This window comes from Pelodiscus sinensis, chromosome 28 (assembly GCF_049634645.1).
Source record: "Pelodiscus sinensis isolate JC-2024 chromosome 28, ASM4963464v1, whole genome shotgun sequence".
Taxonomy (NCBI): Eukaryota; Metazoa; Chordata; order Testudines; family Trionychidae; genus Pelodiscus; species Pelodiscus sinensis.
The window spans coordinates 13,365,119-13,380,537 of record NC_134738.1 but is presented as its reverse complement, the minus strand read 5'-3'; the positions used below and the strand labels follow the sequence as shown (position 1 = coordinate 13,380,537).

Genomic DNA, 15,419 nt, shown 5'->3' with positions numbered 1-15,419 from the left:
CTGCTGGTAGGTGGCTTAGACATCCAGAGGTGATGGGTTTGCGGGTGAGCCCAGGGTATTTCAGACTTGTATCCAGGATTCCCGGTACGCTGTGCTCTTGTGTGGCTGTTCAGGAGAGATTCAAATGCCACCCAGGTGATTAGCAGAGTGCTTACAGCTCAGTTCTGTGTTTCTACAGGTGGTGCACATTCATACATGCCTCGGTGCACATACAATTATTCCACACATGGGTAGAAAAACATAGGTACATTGCTTGAACCTGTTCTCTGTGAACTTATCTACTATTGTATATCAACCAAGATGGTCAGGAATGCAACGCTACGATCGATGGATCTCTAAATCTCCAACTACCAGGAGCTGAAACTGGATGACAAAAGTAGGTCTCTCAAAGCTGCCCTGTTCTGTTCAGTACCTCTGAAGTGTCTAGCACTTTGGCAGCTGCCAAGGAGAGATTCAAATGTCACCCAGCTGATTAGCAGAGCTTCCACTGCAGGCAGCATGTGTTTCTATTGGTGGTGCACATCCAGACACTCCTTGGTGCACATAACATTTATTCTGCACACAGATGGGGAAAAAGTAGAGGCACCATTGCCTACAGCCTTCCAAATGCATGCTCTGGGCTGTTATTGAAGCCGGAGGGAAGGACACATGCAAACACAAGGGTCAAATATAGACGCTCCTTTCTCTTTCGCTGTCTCTCACTCTCTGTCTGTCTGTCTCTCTCTCCCCTCCCCCCTTAAAGGGCTTTTTCTAGTTCCAGTTTTCTGTAGCTGTCCTCTGAACTGCTGACACCCAAACTAGATATTTCTGCTGCAATAATTTGATTGCGACGATTATATCTAAACAACGTTCTGCTATTAAGTTTCATCAAGACAAATTTTAGCTCCCTTTCATATGAACAGCAGGTAAGTTACACCAGTTACTGTCTAGAGCAAAACTCATTAAGCCGGCTTAAACTCCAAGCAAGCATGAATATAGAAGTGTCTTTGGTGATAAAATCTAACCCATAGGACATTTCTACAGCTATAATCTAGATGATTGAAATGAGCAATACTATTTTAGGTTTAACATAGAGGATTTCATGCCTCAAGGATTCCTCAGAATTGCCTAGGCAGTATCAGACATGCTGAAAAAAAAACCCAGATGTGTCAAGTAAGTGCTGGGGTTCAGACAAAAATATTTATAACGTGTCTTCGGCAATGACTTTTTTGGCCATTGAGAAGGCTTGAGAATTATGCCCGTCAGCCAAATGAGGAAAAGGGAAGTTGTAAATTATAAAGAGATTAAAAAGTTTTCTTTCGGATTGTTCTAAATTGCAAATGCAAATTCCATGCTCTTCATTATCACACATCCACTCCTCTGATCCACACAATAAAAATAATAATGAATGACTGAAACAATAAGGATTTCAATTGCACAGAGGAAAGCACTGCCCCAAAGGGAAACTGAGTCACGGAAAGAGGCAATCAACTGTCAAGAGCATTCAGCAAGTCAGTGGAAGTTATTATTGGAATGTAGGGGGATGATTCTTTTTTTTTTTTACTGTGTTGTGAATCAGGAGTTTCTCTGCCTTTGACTGCTCTAGGCTTGTCTACTGGAGGTGCACATTCATGCATGCCATGGTGCACAGAAAAAAAATTATTCTGCACAGGGATGGAAAAGATCCACAGAACCTTGATCGCAGCCCATTGCCATTAAAGCTAATCCTACAGATGCTCATTTGTATCAAGTTGTTTCGCTCTTGGATTGGGTTTGTCATCCCTAGGCAGATTCATCCGGCACCTGAATAGCTCTCTGATGCACACACCATGATCTGGGAAGTAACGGTGGCCGATACGGACTGCTCTTCAGATCTGGGACTGAGCAATATCTCTCTACATCCAGGACCTGGCTTGCTCTGAGGCCTGTTTCAACACTTACTGAAGTCAAGGGGGATATTCTTGCTGACTTCAGTTGATGGCAGATCAGCCCCTAGAGCTGGGAACGAGTCTCCTATGGACATGCACTCTGCTGTATCACGGCGTCGCTGGTCACAGCACCATGGCTCAGACTGATGGCTGCCATTGTTTTACACAGATGTTTGCACAAGTGAAGTGGCTTGAAGTCCTCCTGAGCACATCAGAGCAACCTCTTCATTGACCAGAGGTCGCTGAAGTTGGATACAACAGGGTATAATCAAGCTCCTCCTCCTCCAGTCCAGAGGCCTGTAACGGGGTCGGACCTCACAAGAGTGCCCCTGTCTGGCCAAGTACATGTGCCCTTGGCTCTCCGGATGAGTCACCCAGCCTCCTGTGCAATCCCAAACCCCATCCCAGTGCCCCCTGTAGTCTCTCAATTTAGTCCAGTCTCTCAGTCTGTTTCCCCCATTCAGTAGGAGAATGGTGCCTCCGGGGCTTCTCCTCCTGGAGACACTGTCCTATACAGCTCCCCGCCCTTGGTTCTGCCAGCCACCTGCCCTCAACGTTCTCCCTTCCAGATCTGCTGCTTCTTTTTTTATTCCCTCCTGGCCCCTGATTGGCTGTTTTTTTCCTAGCCACTCTAGCCTCTTGGAGGACTTCTCGTGACCCTTTTGGCCCTAAGGCCTAGCCCTGCTACAAGGTCTCAGTCAGGGATTGGGGCATGGTGCAGACATCATAACTTACAAATGTGTGAATAAAAGACCAAATTTTTCAGTCCTTTTGAAAGCAAAACTCCAAGGCTACATCTACACTGCAGGCTTTTTGTGCAAGGGTTCTTGCGCAAAAATTATTGTGCAAGAGCACATCCACGCTGCCATGTGCTTTTGTGCAAGAGCACCCATGGCAGTGCGGGTGCTCTCTTGTGCAAGAAAGCTCTGATGGCCATTTCAGCCATAGGGATTCCTTAAGCAAGAAACCCCTGTTGCCTGTCCACACTGCCTTCTTGCTCAAGAGCTCTTGCGCAAGAGGGCTTATTTCTCGTAGGGAGAGGAATAACTCTTGAGCAAGAAGCCCTCTGTTCCAACGCTTTACTGTAAATTTACTTGCTCAAGAATGCGTGCGCAGTGTTGACACTCTGCTAGTTTTTGCACAAGAACGGCCGTACTTGCGCAATAAGCCCGCAGTGTAGACGTAGACTCAGGCTATGTCTAGACTGCAGGCTTCTTTCGAAAGAGGCTCTTTCGAAAGCATCTTTCGAAAGAGCCTCTTTCGAAAGATCGCGTCTAGACTGCAGGCGGATCTTTCGATAGAGGAAATCCGCTTTTTCGAAAGAGAGCACCCAGCGAGTCTGGATGCTCTCTTTCAAAGACGGCCTCTTTACATTGTAGAACGCCTTCTTTCGAAAGAGGAACTTTCGAAAGAAGGCGTTCTTCCTCGTGAAACGAGGTTTACCGCCATCGAAAGAAAAGAAAAATAATTTCGAAAGAACGCGGCTTGAGTCTGGACGCAGGGGAAGTTTTTTCGGGAAAAGGCTACTTTTCCCGAAAAAACCCCTGAGTCTGGACACGGCCTCACTGATTGAATGAAGGCTGCCAGATTTTGGATATACCTTTAATTCCTAACCATTCTCATCTTGATCATATAGTCTAGCCTCTCCCTTCACTTGCCAAGCACTTTAGGATACCTAGCATATGAATTACACCTTAAAGGGAAGAGACTGAAAGGGAAAAGATAATAAAAAGGACTGTTGCCACTTGCAAATGCTGTTCCCTAGCAGAGATTTAAATACCCCACAATCCACCAAGTGCTTATATACACCGAATGGAACAAAACAACAGTTGTTGGCAAAGAGTTTTCTAGCTTTTATTTTGTTAAATGCTACAAAAAAAGAATGAAAGGAAAGAAGAAATCTCTGCTTAAAACTCCAGGGGATTTTCGGAAAGGGCCTGGTGTAATTGTCTAAAACAGCCGTGAAACCATTTATCCTTGTTTACATTTATGTCCTCTGCCTTTATCCCTTGCCTCTTTTTTTTTTTTTTACTTTGTCTTTTGTAGCTTCTATCTCCAGCCTCACATGGTAGCTTTTTCTCAGGGTTATCATTCTTTGTCTCCGTGGCTGTCCAATCTATTAATAATGCTTTGCTCTTACATGCAACCTTTGACAGGGGGTTTCAAAACAATATTGCAAAGGTGAATTACGCCTCATTGCTCATTCTGGTGAAATTCAAACATATGCGTGAGGTCTGTTCAATACTTCAGTCCTCCCCTCCCCCACATGTAACAAGTGCTACCACCCTGATACGACATAATGGGGAAACTCAGCGTACTCTTCCACACTCACATTCAGATGCAATTGTAGCATGAGAAGCAATGCCTGTGCTAAATGTACTTTAGCTAATAGAGGTGGCACCTCTATAAACCAGAACTCTCTGGTCCAGCAACATCTGTGGTCTGGCTGGACCATGGATATTCCAGGATCAGAGTCCCAGCATGCTGTGTGGAGAGCCTGGTGCAATTTGGGGGGGGGGGGGGACAGCCGGCTTAGCTAAGCTGCGAGGGGTAGGGGCCAGTGCATGGCTCAGTTGGGCAGTGCAGGGAGAACGGGGACAGGTGCCCGACCCAGCTCGACTGCTTGGGGGAGCCAGGAAGCCTAATGGGCGGGGCAAGGCAGGGGGTGGAGCCAGCAACAGGGGGACCAGAAATGACCTCCCCTGGTCCAGCTAAATCCCTCATGCAAGACCAGTCAGGTCCCAAAGGTGCTGGACCCGAGAGGACCAACCTGTAGTAGTGAAAATGTTGTGGTGTGAATATCAGCATGGGCTAGCAAACTTGGGCACATACCCAGCGACCCTAGGAGTCTTATATTTGGTGCAGCGAGTCTAGTATGCCGATTCATGTCCCAATCAGACCTAATTTGGGGTGGAGTACCCAGAGACAAACAGAGAGAAGTGACTTCTCCAAAGTCACCTGGCAAGTATGAATGGAACCTGGGAATCCTCTGTCTAATCACCTTATTTTGGGAACAACAGGGCTGCCAACTGTCTCCTAGTCTCCTTTTCTGATGTCTTTGATTTGCTCTTTGGCTTACAAACCCTTCCCCCTCCTGTGGAACCCCTTCTAGGTACACCTGGCTAGTTGATTGTGGGGAGGGACCACTGAAAGAGGATCCTTGCAGAGATTTCCTCTTGTAGAGTTCCCTTCCAGTGGCGGTTTTGCAGTGAGAAGGAAACCTTAGCCAGGGTTTGGTGGAGCTCTCTGTTCCCAGACTGCGGAGCTTGTGGCTGTAGAATTGTGGTCTAGACCCTAGATTTTCCTATTCGGAAAAGAGAATTATGTTCAGACACGGTGATGTGATCCCAGTGCCATGGATTAACAGAGTGTACTCCAAGGACCTGGTGCCTTCCAGACAAACTGGAATAAGAGCTCGTAGAAAGTCATCACCTGCCCACCTTCACCGCAGTGGAGTATTGACACGAACAAGTTTCATTTGAATGTCAGCAATATTAACTACAGGTTGAACCACTCTAGTCCGGCACCCTCGGGACCTGACCGATGCCGAACCAGATAATTTGCTGGACCACGGGAGGTCAATATTGTCTGGTAGCATTACCAACACTGCCACTGCTTGCTGGGCTCTTAGAAGACATTTTGGGATCAATTAGGGTATGTCTACACTGCCACCCTAGTTCAAATTAGGGTGGCTAATGTAGACATTCAAAGTTGCAAAGCAAATGGAACCAGGTGTACCGGTAGTTTGAATTAGAGAGCCTAATTCGAACTACCTACTCCGTGCCGCGTGTAGCTGCGGGCACGGAGTCCGCACTAACGAGGATTTAAAAATGGTGGTGCCCGGCAAGATGCAAATGAAGCCTGGGATGTTTAAATCCCGGGCTTCATTTTCAACTTCGAATGCCTACATTAGCTACCCTAGTTCGAACTAGGGTGGCAGTGTAGACATACCCTTAGAGCTAAATAACAGCACAGAACACTGAGAGCCAGGACTGGTGGCAGTCAACAAACTTTATGGTACTGTGGGAAACTTGGCCATGCTCATGGTAAGTGGACATCCGGCTAATTAAAATCATGCCAAACCATGGAGGTTCCTGGATCAGAGAGTGCCGGACTAGAGAGGTTCAACCTGTATATCACTACTGATGGTTTTACCAATCATAGTCACCTGATGTGGGTCTCCTACGTACCCACACTGCCTCTCCTATGGTCCATAGTGTTAAAATTCCAGATGTACACAACCCAGATATGAACGCCGCTGAAAACCTTACTATGTCAACACGTCTTCAAAGCAAAATTCTGTAGTACTTCAACATTGCAAAGGTAGGAGCAGTACAAAGTAAACAGAGTTTAGTACCAAGCTAGCCCTGCATTCCAAATATTATTTACTGACACTTTTAATTAAATAAAGGCTTCCCTTTTGTAATGTATCGGAAGCCGCTGTGGAATCTCCAAGGGAATTTCCACAAGCTGCAAGGGAATGCTGCAGAATTCAAATGGCAACTGTAAAGCAAATACATAAATAATACCAATACAACCAAGAAGGCCAGCCCGAAACAGAAACCCCATCTTGTTACATGCTGTGCAAACACATCAGAATGGAGCTTGAGCTGGTATAAGCTGCCAGTGGAGCTATGACCATCTGAGAATCTGCCCAGTAGTAAGAATGTCCCTGCCTTGAACAGCTTTTAATCTAAGAAAACAAGAAAGACAAAGGAAACTTTATTATTCCCATTTTACAGACAGAGAACTGAGGCCCAGATATTGTCCAAGCCACGAAATTGGATTTGAACCCAGTTCTTCGTGCCATACTATCTTTCAGGTTGGACTTGCAATAGTACACATGGGGCTTTACTCTTAGCTCTCTCCAGCAGTCAAGGCTCTGATGTTCCCACCCTGCCTCTCCTACAGGCTGAAACATTCTATCCCATCCTGTGGCTTGACCTCTCATTTCCCCTCCCCTCCGTTGCTTCCCTTCTCAAACCTGTCACGGCTGCATCAAGAGAGCAATTGGAAAGGGGGCTCTCAGAAGAGCGACTTGTCAGATCTGTCTACTTGGAGATCACCTCCTCTGTGACAGTGCAGAGTGGAGTGATTCCTGGGAGGAAAAATTAGTGGATTGCTATGAAGCAAAGGGACTTTCCTCCTGCCCCTGGCTGGTGGATGTGCCAGAGTCTATCAAAATAAATAATAAGAAATACATATTAAACCATCAACTCTCACTAGGCCATTTGGGCACCAAGGGAAAATAAGGTTAGAAACATAGGGGAGATTTATTTGTAAGTTGCAATTGAGAATCTGAGTGTAATGTGCCCTCCGGGGCTGCTTCCTGATGGGTCCTGAAATGCCTACACATGTTATTATCCACCTTCAGGAGAAAGTCGGGGAGGAATTAATATGAATTTTAACTACAACCAAACTATAATTACAGTTTTATGCTATTAAGAGATAAAAAGCAGGATTCAGCAATATTATACCCTGCAGCGTCCGGAAAGATCACTGGTACTCGCTGTCATTTAACTTCATGACCTTGATGAGTGATGGTTTACTGCCTTGTTTATAGATGGTAGCCTAGTCTGATCTTTGTGATGACTATCCATTTTTGCTCCCTTCTGAGAGGTTAATTTTCCTGGGGGCTCCATTTAATCTGTGCTGTTTGGACAACTACCTTCCGGCAGCCAAACCATTAGCTGGTACAGCATTTTCCAAAGACAGCTTAACGTTGAATTTATGAATGGACTCTAGCAACTTTTCTACATTGCCGTAGCCAGTTAAAATATAGTAATTGCTTAGCTTAATCCTGTGGCATGGTCTAGCACCAATTCCTTAGTTTCCTGTAGACTCAGACAAGGAAAAATGAGGTAAATAGTAGCACCGATGTAGTAGACAGATATCTGAAAGATAGATGGTTGGGGATATTAGAAACTAGTCATCCAGGTAGATGTCCAGTGTTTGATCAAGAAATAAATATTTGTTTCTGAATGTGGATGAAATTTCTCTCACTGAACCATGAATGCTTATGGAAAAAAAATAAACTACCAGATAAAACATGCGGAAGAAAAAAGGCCTCTTTCTTTTGGTCAGTAAACAAACCTAGAGAGAATAGGTTTTCAGTGTGTTGACGATGTTCAGGCAGTTCATTAATCCCAACAAAATCTCTCCAAAGTTACTGATGCGTGGATTCCATTTTCAAATTTCTCATTAGTTCCTCTTTATGGATTAAATGCTGATGTTCACGAATGAATGCACACAGCTTCGGTTGATGGATGTAATTGGGTTGTAATGGATTTTAGCTGCTGTTTCTTCTGATCTAGCCAATTTGAAATGCAGTATCAATGTATTCCCCCCCATCTCTCTGTGGGGAATGAGAAATTGAAACCTACAAGATGAAATTTATCAACTTTCATAAAATCAGCTTCAACCATCATAAAACTGTTAAACTTCTCATTATCATTCTACCACAGTTATTTCCCGCACTCTGGTCTGGCAGTCAAAATATTAAAGTGCATTTGAAATAAGTAGAGTTGATCCTTCAATATTCTATGTGTCCTCAACATTGATTTAGGTGCTGTAAATATTACCAACCCAGGGTGACATTAACATAGCAAAAAAATTTAACAGCAGGCACATGAAATGACAAGAAAAGATTTAAAGGTCGCAAAACCTCCTACCAATTATTTATTTATATATCTATATATTTAAACACACACATAACGAGCGAGCTGCAACCACAGCATTCAATAAACAAAAAGACAAGATTTTTCCTTTCCCTCCAAAAACGCTACGCTGTTACTCTTCGTTCTGCAGCCTCCACTTTTCTCAATGCTCAGAAATAGCTTTGGATTCACAATAGCTGACTGCAGCAATATAGAGTCTTAGGGACCCTCTGGAGGTCGATCTTCCAGCATTCAATTTAGCGGGTCTACTGAAGACCCACTAATTCTAGCTGAGAGGGTGCCTCTGTCAGTCTGGTAGTTCTGCTCCTCACAAGGAGTAAGGGAAGCCAATGGGAATGTTTGCTCCCCTCATTCTCCCGCTGTGTAGATGGTGTGAAAATGTGATTTAACATACGTCCGTTCCAGCCACATAATTAACGTAGCTGGAGTTGAGTATTTTAAGTCGACTTTCCTCTTTAATCTCAGAGGGGTGGGCATGTTAGTCTGTAAATCTACATCTACACAACAGCATTATTTCAGAATAACGTAGTGCACATCTACACAGCAAGCCATTATTTTAAAATAATGCTGAGCTGGAGGACTTCTTCCTCCAACTCCTGTCACCCTTGTTTCACAAGGAGTAAGGGAAGTCGAAAGAAGAGCGCACTTCCTTCGACTTCCTGCTGCGTAGACAGCGCTAAAAGCCGAATTTAGCTATTTTGGCTTCAGCTACGCAATTGATGTTGCTGAAGTTATGTAGCTTGATTCGACTTTTGCCCTGCGGTATAGGCATGCCCTCCCTGAAAAAAACTTTAAAAAAGAACAAATGGTTATTTCATCTGAAGAAGTAGGTTGTGCCCATAAAAGCTCACGATTCCATCCACATTTTTTGTTCGTCTCTAAGGTGCTGAGGGACCATTTGTTCTTTTGTCAAGTGTTTCCTCTTTAGTATAGACTTGGCCTTAATGATGAGATTATCTTATGAATTTAAGGGGTCTAGGCTCTTTGAAATCCCCATCCTAACACTCTAAATCATTGGCATGAAGGAGACACAAATTTTAAGTGGTTAGAAACTTTCAGTTGCTATCTGAAGACCACTTGCTGAGTCAGAGGCAGTTAATCTAATTCCTGCTAGACAGGGGTCTACGTAATTCATCATAACTGGCACATATTAGCCCCTTGCTGGCAGTTTCAGAGGAGAGGCTGAGGAGAGAACGAGTAAGAGACCGAAATCACGCCCTTTCCCCAAAGAGGCCGCTCTGGATCACAAATAGACAGGATGAGAGGGGGAAGAGAGTTACACTGAATCTGCCACCACTGTACTTGCTCTGTGGATAGAGAGAGGAGCTTTGTTTCCATTGGTCTGATTTTCAGAAGTGGGCAACTGCCTTATGTAAAAGCAACTGGCCCAGCTTTTTGGGAAAAGGGACTGAATCTGAGACCTTAGGGACTAAAGCCATGTGTCTCCACCATGTGAGCTAAAAACCAGCTGACTCGCAGCTAAGGCTGTAGAGCAGACTTCACCTCTCTTGTGAGTGGCTTCAGTGCCTCTGGGTTACATACACATTTTCTTGAAGTCAATGCCCTGCAGCCCTAAAAAGCTGCCCTCCTGACCGGCTTCACCTGTGCAAAACTCATGTAAGGCAAGTCGTAACTTTGAAAACAGCTCTTTGCGGTTATTGTCTAATACTGTGGAGGGGGGGGAGGCGGGTCTTTTTGGAATTTTCAAAAGAAAATATTTTCATTTTTCAGGTTGAAGTAACTTTTCGTTATGATGCGAATTAAAAAAAACATTCAAAATACTCAAAAGTGACCATGGCTTATAAGCAAACCGTGGGCAGGCTGGTCTCCGTGTGGGCGCTTTGTAGAGAGCTCTAAAATGTTTCCCCATATAGATCCTGATGAAATGAACTAAAAGGCGCCTAGTTTCATGGGTGATCAGAATTCCTCACCTTCATTCTCTGAACTTCCCTGCTATGATCGGGAACTGGACAGTTTGTGCTCTTTGTATGGCTCAGGTACAGTCAGATGGCTCTAGCATTACAGCTGATTTTCTTAGCAGTGCTTACCTTGTGCAAACTCTCAGCTCACAGAGATCTTAACAATAATAACAAGCCTTAGTTCCAGATGACAGTCTCCACATTTAGCACTGCATACCGAGAAATTCATCACCCTTCTAAATAACTCACACTGGGAAGGCATGCACTATTTGGTGCCTTTTGCCTCAGCCAGCTTTAAAATCTCAGGGTATGTCTACGCTAGAGAGTTTTTTTCAGAAAAACAGCTGTTTTTCTGAGAAAACTTCAATTACCTCTGCACTATAATTGCGTTGTTTCAAAAGAAAATCGAAAGAACTGAGGGGTTTCTCCGACATTGGTAAACATCTTTCTACGAGAAAGAAGCCTTTTTTCTGAAAGAGCTCTTTCGGAAAATGGCGTATGTGGACGGGGAAGAAGGAGTTCTTTTGAAAGAAGAGGAAAAAGCACAGGTGCCCTGGTGGCCACTCTGTCCATAGTAATCACAGCTTACATACGAGATAGCATCCGTTCAGATCGCTTTTTCAATGCACTTTTGCTGTGTGGACACTCTCTTTTGAAAGAAGTTTTTTTTGGAAAATCTCTTCCAAAAAAGCTTCTTCCGAAAGAAGCCTGCAGTCTAAACATAGCCTCGATGATTAAGAGCATCATGTGGAACATGTCTGTTGTTTTAGACTCATGGGGATTTACCTAACTAGAAGTCTCTTAGGAACCTTCAATATAGTTTAGAAACTTTGCCTGTCTATCCTCAAATGATGGTTTAAAGACCCCAAGATGCAGAGAATCCTCCCGCTAGTGATCCGTGCCCCATGCTACAGAGGAAGGCGAAAAACCTCCGGGGCCTCTGCCAATCTACCCTGGAGGAAAATTCCTTCCCGACCCCAAATATGGCGATCAGCTGAACCCTAAGCATGTGGACAAGACTCACCAGCCAGACACCCAGAAAACAGAAGGTGAGGAGGGTCTGGTAAGAGGGACAGTTATACTGTAGGATGACCACAGGGAGGCAACAAGGGGCCAGAGATGAGGAACGGGACAGCTATATGTAACTAGGCCAGCAGAGGGCAGGGGTGGAGAAAGGAATAGCTATCTACTCTATATTTCACATAGTTTGTCTGTTTATGTGTCTGTCTGTCTACCTGCACCCTCCTACCCCCCAGCTCTGCCCGTCAGAGTTCCAGCAGCCATGGAGAGGTGCTTCTCACCTGGTTCCAAGTTACTGCAGTGAGAGAGTGGGGCTGACTTCTCTCCCCAGGGCATTCTGCATCCTGGACCCTCCATCCCCAGCTGCACCTCAGAGCAATGATTTAAATGAAGAAACACGAAACTTATTTGAGTTAAGGACCCGAGCAACGCTGGGGAAATCGTCTCATGTTTTCTAACCCAGACCATTCCAGTGGGGGTCAGAGGTTCTCAGCCCCTCAAAAAAAAAATCAAGTGCTCTGGTGAAAATTGAGCCATGAGAACTCCTGATGGAAAACCTACATTTCAGAGGTCAAATCTAAAAATGCGGACCGGTGTGAACATGGAGAGTCACACACCCCTACACTGGAAACATTTTCAAAGTAACTCGGGGACAGAGATAGTCAACAGGTTTCACCATTCAACGTTCACACATGCTGAGCTTTTAAAAATCTGGCCATACTGTATATGCAGACAGATCCATGAACAGGTGTCCCCATGCACACAGATCCATACTATTATGTGCCACATACACCCACATGAGCTATGCAATGGCTTCCTAAGCTTTACATTAGTAACAAGTCTCCTCTTTGCGGAATCCCAAACTGAATATACACTCCGCCTTTCAGAGGGTTATTGCTTTTGCTGTTACATTATCCACTTCCACTTTACAGCCTATATAAATGACTGGCACCTACACTAATTTGTATATCCCGGGCACTTTGTAATGAACTTTCCTGATGCTGCACAGCTTCTGGCATCCTGATGGTCTCGCTTTGGCAGCCCTGGTGGCCCACAGGGAAAACCAGCCACCAGGTTGCACCAAGGCTGCAGCGGCAGGGTTGACCTGGTGGCCTGAGAGGGAAAATAAGATGACTAGTAAGCCTCCACCAACTTGCTCCCCCTACCCTCACACTGCCTGGTGCTCCCTGTTCTCCTCAGGCTTCTTGGCAGGCAGATGTGCTGGGGAAATGGCGAGCCACCAGGTCAACCAGCAGGCTGTGAAGGGGGGCAGTGGTTCACCTGGTGACCTGCAGGGAAAAACAGCCACCAGGTCAACCCGTGGGCTGCAGCGGTGGGGTTGACCTGGTGACCCAGGAGGGAAAATAAGGTATGAAATGCACATTCAAGTCATGCATAGTTCAAAAAATAAACCTCCAAACAACTGGAGAGAACAAGCACATGGTTTTGATCTTCCTATTTAACCCCATCGCCAAGATCTTCACCAAAGTATGTGCCTAATGCCTCGATGGACCTTAAGTGTGTGCTTGTAATTAATCATATGTTTACATATTTTGCTGAACTGGGGTGTAACCGGGCTAGGCTCGAAGGGCCATAAAGAAACCCTCCAGGAGGCAAGAGTGGCTAGGAAGAAACCAGCCAATCAGGGGCCAGGAAGGACTACAAAAGGAACTGCAGGACTAGCCTCAGCTCAGTTGCAGCCTAGGTCTAAAAGGGAGAAGGTTGGGGTGGCTGAGCTGAGAGGACCAAGGACCGCTCAGAGTGTGGAGCTCTTTAGAACACTGTCTCCAGGAGGAGACCAGGCTGTGTGACTCGGCCGCAGGGCTGAGTGGCTGCAAAGTTTTTGAGAGACTGAGAGAGTGCAGACACACACGCTCAGCCAGATACGGGCGCTCGCAGGAGGTGAATGCTGCCCTACTACATGGGGTTTTAATCAAAGCATGCCCACTGAGAGATGGAACATAACTTTTCAACTGGTTCCAAAGCCACCCAAGGTAATAAAGGTCAAAATTAATGGTCATTTGATGACAGGTCCCTATGAAAGGAGTTGAGGTCTTCAGTGGAGCTCCTTGCAGACAGGTCATAAATCTGCCAGCTCTACTGGCTTCCCCTTTTGGTTCAAATGGACCTCGAGGGATGAACTCACCACTATATGGGAACAGGAACTGGATCATTTAGCTGCAGTCGTAGTTCTGAAGGCTTAGTTGTGGCGTGATGAGATATTTCCTTTCGTAAAAGGCCATCGGTACTTTTCCACTAGTGGGTTTCAACCTAGAGCAAAAAGGAAGCTTCTAAATGCCATGAAGAGACACAACTTCTAGGCCTCCCAATACAGAGAGGATGTGGACATATTGGAGAAGGTCCAGTGGAGGGCAACCAAAATTATTAGGGGGCTGGAGCACATGACCTATGAGGAGAGACTGAGGGATTGGGGTTTGTTTAGTCTGCAGAAGAGAAGAGTGAGGGGGGATTTGATTACAGCCTTCAACTTCCTGAAGGGAGGTTCCAAAGAGGCTGGAGAGAGGCTGTTCTCAGTAGTGGCAGATGACAGAACGAGGAGCAATGGTCTCAAGTTGCAGTAGGGGAGGTCTAGGTTGGATATTGGGAAAAACTATTTCACTAGGAGGGTGGTAAAGTACTGGAATGGATTCCCTAGGGAGGTGGTGGAATCTCCATCCCTAGAGGTTTTTAAGTCTCGGCTTGACAAAGCCCTGGCTGGGTTGATTTAGTTGGGATTGGTCCTGCCTTGGGCAGGGGGCTGGACTTGCTGACCTCCTGACATCTCTTCCAGCTCTATGATTCTATGAACTTCTCAGACCATGCCTATTCATGGAGCCTTCAAGCACATGCTTGCCATTACATGCATGCTTAAGTCAGTTTTAAGTCAAAAGGACTTAAGTGCAGGCCTAAAGCTAAACACAGGCTTAAGCTTTCCTGAGTTGGGCGCCTTACTATTTTCAGCCAAGATGGGAACAGGCAGTGCTAGAAATCTGAGCCGCAGAACGTTTGCCAGACTGGTCTCTGTCACACGCCTGCCTATGTTTTCCTTTGAACACTAAATCTATCCTGCTCTGTTTTATTATTTGAATAATTTCCCATAAGATGTTTCCAGCTGCACAAGCGTTAATCAATACCACATTCTAGCACAGTGAATCGCTGCATACAGTTGCATTATGTAAAGCAGGCTATATATCCCCGATATTAGTAGGGGGTTGTATCGTAAAACTCTCCTGGTGCCAGATTTCTTTAAAATCCTCCCTTGTCTTATTGTTTATCTATAATTTCTCACTGGAAGCTGAAGAAGAGAATTCCCTTTAACCTTAAAGAATTTAAATTTTTTTTAAGGAAAAAATAGTAGTGCCGAGAAAGTTTAAAAATGCCATAAAATGAGCAGCGATATTATGAAAATAAAATAGCAGTTCAGAATGGTAAGCTTCACATTTCCCCCTCTCCTCATCAAAGCATAACAGCGATGAAACAGTCAGCCGGTTGCTGACAGCTCACATGCTTGAGAAGCCCAGGAAGCACGGCTTTGGTTTATTTATTTCAGGTTTTTCCCCCATTTCCTTTCCCACATCAAATAGAATTTTACAATGTATCCGTGCGCCTTTTCACCTATGGCTGGGCATGTGTGAACATCAACTTGACAGGGGCTTTGTGTGTTTTCTGACTTTGAATCCCTCTGAAGTAAGGATGTTCCTATCAGATGCCGAGATTCCAAATGGCCTGTGATCAGAGGTCTCTGCTTCTCTTCTGAGGTAGCAGCCTTCTGTCGTGCCTTGTCAGTGGAGGGGGTGGGGAGGAGAAGCAGCGGGAAGAGGCCTAAGAATGACACAATAAACGTGGCAGAGAAGAAACACGGGAATAGAAGAATTGCCAAAACGGATCAGACCAGT

General features: G+C 45.2%; 1 long non-coding RNA gene across 1 annotated transcript in view; it reads right to left on the bottom strand.

The window, feature by feature from the left end:
• LOC142820959 (uncharacterized) overlaps positions 1-15,419 on the bottom strand; it is a 124,146-nt gene that overhangs the window by 5,027 nt on the left and 103,700 nt on the right. Inside the window, exon 2 of the long non-coding RNA XR_012897990.1 lies at positions 13,670-13,794. This is a non-coding gene — a long non-coding RNA (uncharacterized LOC142820959). The remainder of the gene's footprint in view (positions 1-13,669; positions 13,795-15,419) is intronic.